The 6,000-nt window shown below is 35.2% G+C and overlaps 1 protein-coding gene across 4 annotated transcripts in view; it reads left to right on the top strand.

The window, feature by feature from the left end:
- The first annotated feature begins 2,568 nt into the window (after positions 1 to 2,568).
- The window catches only part of LOC148613899 (monocarboxylate transporter 10-like), a 39,290-nt gene continuing 35,858 nt past the window's right edge, over positions 2,569 to 6,000 (top strand). For 3 of the 4 annotated variants that reach the window (XM_088587561.1, XM_088587558.1, XM_088587557.1), the window contains exon 1: positions 2,754 to 2,903. The gene's annotated coding sequence lies outside the window, so the exon portion shown is untranslated. Of the gene's footprint in view, positions 2,702 to 2,753; positions 2,904 to 6,000 lie in introns of those variants that run through there. The other variant, XM_088587559.1, reaches the window with a different exon arrangement.

The raw sequence follows: 6,000 nt of genomic DNA, 5'->3' as shown, positions 1-6,000 counted from the left end.
ATCATGGTACATCATAGACAAAACCCATGTCATGCCGAAAAACTGCTTCTTAATATAGTGTATTAGTTTCTACGTAAAGACCCTATGTAAGGTCAATGTAAATGCCAAAAAGTAATATATTTAACAATTTGACAACAATGTCATAACTACATATCCCTTATGAATTAGCCTATCTAAAGGTTTAGCCCCACTTATTGCAATGCAATGCAAACAATATTTTGGGTGAAACTTGTGGTGAATTTTTTTTTTTCTTACCGATTTAGGGGTGGCGTACGCCCGTTACGCCAGTCATTGGATCCGCGCCTGAAAGAATCTAATGCTTTAATTCTTTTCTACTTTCTCACGTTTAATCCATTGTGTACCTTACGAATGTAGTGAGTCCTAGATGATGTACGTTACGACATTTATTCCAATTGATGGTAATCGGAGGACGATACTCACGCAGGTCCTTTCCGAAGAAATGTTTACCCCTAGCTGTATGGCTAGCTCTCCTTCGTTAAGTGCATTCAGATTACCTGTTACAATGTATAATATGCCTTGGTAACTGCGACCATGAATATATTTTGAGTTATTGCAATTTCAGTTTATTGAATTGTTTATTTTCCTTTATGTTCACTTCTATGCATAATTTTTAATAATCATGGCATATTTACAAGTTGGCTTTTTATTAATACAGCGAATAAAAGCGTTCAGTATTATCAAAATAAGTAGCTAAAGGATAGTTTCCTTAACTGTATGATCATTCAAAGTACCAGCAATGTTGATAAAATCAAAATCTTTCTTTATTAATGTGTTTAATTTTTTTAGAAAATGCTTTTTGTGATCGACCATAAATTTTCCGGAAAAGTTTGAAATAATAGTATGCGTAGGCAATTATAGTTTGAACAGTTTCATATTTTGGATTGGTGAACAAAATTTTGTTACATTCATCTTAATGTGTAGTCTAGTGACTGGTACTTTGAACATAGTTTGGTTAGCAGTAATTGATCACGGCCATTGCTTTCAGAAATTGTAATCAGTTGAAACCGTAGTATTATCAGTTAAATTTTTTCGTTGAAATCAGCTGCGTCCATGAGACCTGATGTTACGCATTGGGTTAGAAATTATATCAGGAATCATCCGAATGTTCGTGATAAATTTCCAATTCCAATGATATTGTCGTTAAGACCGAAAGTAACTTTTCTTCTTGTCCAGTTGTCAGATAAATTAAGGTCACTTTTTTTTTTTAAATAAAAGCTGTTTAGAACAGGATCCTTAATTTATATATCAGTTTAATTTAGAACCTGGGCATATATCAAAATTTAATATATATTCTTAGAGGAACAGAGTTTCTCCCAGTAAGACTTCATTAGGTGGATCCAGAAACTGGAAAAGGAGGATGCCAGCTGGGGTTCCTCAGTAAGGGGGGGTGCTAGAACTTTATAATTTCCATTATTTATCATTTTTTCACAAGAAAAAATATCAATCTAACGAGACAACTATTCAAAAAACTAGATTACTAAAATGCCGTGGTTGATCCTAGGGTTTCCGAATGTTGTTCGTTACTTTTTTGAAAAAACATGGACAAAATGGAATTTAATGCATGGAACCTACCCCAGATCGGACTCCCGCTTAATCACTTGGGATTAAGCGCTGGAGATATATTTTGGTTTTAATTTACCACCACGTACTGTAGTCAAAACAAAAAAATGCATATCTCCCACGCCCCCACCCTTCCCCTTTCTTTGCTCTTATTTTATGATTTTGCTTTTTAATTATGTATTATAAATTCTGCAGCCACCCCAAGGATGATGACTGGGATTTTTTACGGTCTTGACCATCCACTCGTATACGGAACTCGCAGGGAGATTTTGTTAGTACATGAAAATGCCTCTTAATATTTGGAGGTAGCGGCCGTAGTCCAGCCTTCGGGATACCTGACCGAACAACTCAGAGTATGTCCTACTAGCTGCTGTACTGTTCTGTTGGCGCTGATCTGGCCTACTCTCAGAAACCTAGTCCGAATTTCCTCTGACCCTGCAACCCTCTTTTTTTATTTGGATATATAGATTGATATGTCGGGTGAACACGACAGGAAATTCGGACTACCAGAAACCACGTTGGTTCTAGAGCGTTTCCTCACTCTAACGCTTTGGGAGTACGTCAACGTGGAGAGTGTGCCACACCTAGGCCTGATATCAAGCATTATATAATACACCCCTGCAATTATATCACGTGTGCTACATATCAGGGCGGATTCAGGCGGGGCGTGGCGGGCGTGCTCCCCCTCCAACATTTGCAAAGCATGGGTTGTCAGGGGTAGATTTAGGTTGAAACTTTAATTTCTCTCTAATTTTACCGCAAAAGATATCTACATTGCACCCACCCTAGAAGAATATTTCAAAAAAATTAACCTAAAATTTTTTTTCGCCTCGCCCCCCCTAATACGAAATCCTGAATCCGCGCCTGTATGTGTACCCTAATTTGTGGGTAGGACGAATGCTTATGGCATTCGGAACTTGTCTCTTTTTTCTTTTGATAAATTTGTGACCGAAATAGCCGAAAGGTTTCGAATAATAGTGTGAGTTACTTTCACTTGAACATTGACAATGAATATTCGTTTTATAGCTACACAAATAGCTTCAAAATAGAGGCATCCCTATTCCTACATACCCCTGAAATAATGTAAAAGGAAAACGCTTGGAATAATAAAAATGAAAAGGTATTAAACGTCAACTTCAAGGCAGATTATATATTTCTATTTTTAGCACGCTGGTCGATAGAACTAAACAAATCAGCTGATCGCAGCCTGTACAGCGGTTGTAGTATTTTACTTTATTCTTGCATTTGACTAGGTCATGGGATAAGTCATGTATGTGACGCATCAAGAGCATGTACTCAATTGTGGTTATCGAATACTAAAGGTAAGTATTTTACACTGTTTTCTGCTCTAGAATTATAAAAAACAGATAAATTGACCAAATTAATTAGCCTTGAAGTGGCATCAATAAAAGGTTACACTAAACTATCTCCAGAACAAATCTAGTCCAAATTTTATGCTGTGTTGGTAAGCTTATTTTTATTTTGAATACGTGAGGAATAGCCACATTTGAAGGATAAAAAGGAACCACATACAAATAAAACATAAAAAATTCAAAGAATATGGGCCCAGTTTTTCGGCCATTCGACCTTCATCAAGAGCAAAAAGCATTGAGAAGAAGACTGACAACTGACAACTCACACCACAGAGACCTTGTCCTTTAGATGTACACCACTATTTCAGTGTTCAGTGACCGTATGTGTCTTTCTGTACTGTACATATATGTAAAAGTTGTACATGTACATGTATACTGGCCAGCTAGCTAGAAATGGGAGGAAGTTACATGACAATATAGTATGCTACATTGTACATGTGTAGTTCTCAATAAATTTATTTCATTAAGACATTTTTTTGTTACCAGTTCTTTCTTTTATATTGTGAGTGGTTAGCTCTACCACTAAACAAAATATACAAATATCTACAAATACTAAAAAGATATTAATTGCCACATGAATTGTGGTACACCATTGTGTTGATGTTCAGTCACGGTGCATGTACATGTATGTCTCTGTCTGTACTCTATATACAGTGTTCATGTAATGCCTTTCCCTATGGACATAATGGAGCTCACAATCTCAAAGTAGAATTCATGTACTACTAAAGCTTCCCCCATGGAGCTGGTTGTCTATCTAGTTATTAGCATACATGCATGTAATATGTATACACATGTTCATATAAATTCTTCTCCTATAGAGTTTGCTATGTGGTTAGCATGCTATTGTAATGTTCTCTTCTGTGTAGTTAAATGAGCTTTTCACTTTAAAGCTGATTTTGTACTGTAGTTACATTTTTTATCTAAAAAAATGACTTGTTGGCAACTTAATGATAGAGCAAAAAGGATTTCACAAAATGGATGTGTACATTTATCAAGATCTTCATAACATAAGCAAGAAAAGTCAATTTTGTTCAATTTATTTTTAGATTGATATATGATAAACCACAAGTCTAGCATGATTAACCTGCATTTAAAAACTGTTCAGTGATCATCTTTGAATAAATTAAAATTACCCGTAGACATATATTTAATTGTAATCATATGCACAAACAACTAGAGATACATGTACAATTGTACAATTACCAATAACACATACATGTATATGTACATGTATGACTTTATTTGGATTGTGATAACCAATATCCAATGTCTGAAGGATTTATTTATGTACTCTCAGGACTGTCAGGTCTTTGTATGTGAAATTTTTACACTGTATGAACCTACAAAAGATTATAGGATTTGATGGTTTTCAGATAAGAATTTTACTACTTAGACATATACCTAGAAGACAGGAAGAAACACACATGTAGGTTTGTTACTCTGAGCTGTTGGTCTAACTTTCACATGTTTCATTATGATGTTATGAAATTATGGGAATTTCACTTGCCAGATCCCCATTTTCTGCCATCTTCGAGAAGTTTTTTTTTGCCAGGCCCATAAAATATTTTAAAAAGCTTTAATTCAAACTTAACCATTCAATAAACTTCTTATAGCCCAGTTAGCTCCCTTCTGGTGCATTTAATGTAGCTTCCTAAAAACACACCTAATATTCATGAAATCTTTATAGAACTTTTTACAAACATACAATATTTAAACCGATCAGTGAAACAAAAATTGCAATGTTATTGATCACAGATCAGTTTCCAATCAGTCATAGATCCCTCAAATCGATCAATTAACCAGGTGTTTGACTATAAACATGTACAATGTATATCAATCTATTATGAATTTTATGTATATACATTTGTATAACTGTATCTCTCAGAGAGCTTGCTTGCCTCAAGTGCAGGATATCATATTCAGTTCAATCCTGGACTGATTCACACTAAAGATTCTAAAATCGGTAGTCACTGTTTCTCAGTCAAACATTGATAGGAACTGATTGGCTTGCATTATGACTAGGATGGCAAGCTCAGCTGGGGTTATTGCTCCTCAGAGTTTGCTCAATATAATTCTGGCTCAATGTGTAGGACTAGTACTTTCAGGTGATCAGTTCAAATTGCTGACTTTTATGTCCTAAAATGTATGAAAAAAAAACTGCCATAGGATATTTAAGCCTAAACAACCAATCAATGTATACCAGATTTGAAAGAGGGAAAGTTGAGATCAAGCAAAAGTACTTTAACCCTGGCACATTTTATGTGCCTGTCATAAGTCAGGAATTTCTGCCACCGTGTATATTATTTCTTTTCACCTTTAGTTTAATTTTATGTTCCTTGAGTATATAGGGGCAACTGTTTTGCTGTACCTGTGTATAATGATATTCTGGGGCCAGCTGAAGTGGAACTGCCCTGTGGTATGAGGGTTTCCTCATCATTCATTGAAGGCCAATGGGTGTCCTAAGGCTAACATTTTCATCGCAGTGTGGTTGTTGTCTCTTTGATTTGTACACCATATCTATTTTCGTTATATGTATGTTTAAAGTTAAAAAGACATCAACACTCAAATTCTCTCAAGTCGCAGTATCTGTGGCAGAACTAGTCAACACATTAGAAGACGCCACATCTTGAGATAGCTTGGGTGTTGTTGTCTTTTTTACTTTATTTATGTTGATTATGTGAAAGACAGCAGCGGCATACCGCTAAGTACCCACTTTAGCTATCCTACCAAACATCTACCATAGATACAAGTTGGTTCACTTTTATATACTTTCTATATGTACAGTCCTTGAACTGATCCAAGCAACGGTTTGACTGATCAATGACCGTTAACTGATGGATTGCTGAAGGATTGATAAACAATGACCGATCTAATGACAGTTTTGTTATGTAAAATGACAGATGATCTTTTAAAAATAAAACAAATGTTATTAAAAGTATAAATTGATGTTTAAATTTATTGCATTATGTAAATATGTGTAAAATTGACAAAGGGAACACCAGAAACCCTAAGATATATTGACTACTCTTTGGTCACCTAATATGCT

Source organism: Perna viridis, chromosome 6 (assembly GCF_037379345.1).
Source record: "Perna viridis isolate PV_CMFRI_1.1 ecotype Kerala chromosome 6, ASM3737934v1, whole genome shotgun sequence".
NCBI lineage: Eukaryota > Metazoa > Mollusca > Bivalvia > Mytilida > Mytilidae > Perna > Perna viridis.
This window is presented reverse-complemented; position numbering and strand designations above follow the sequence as displayed.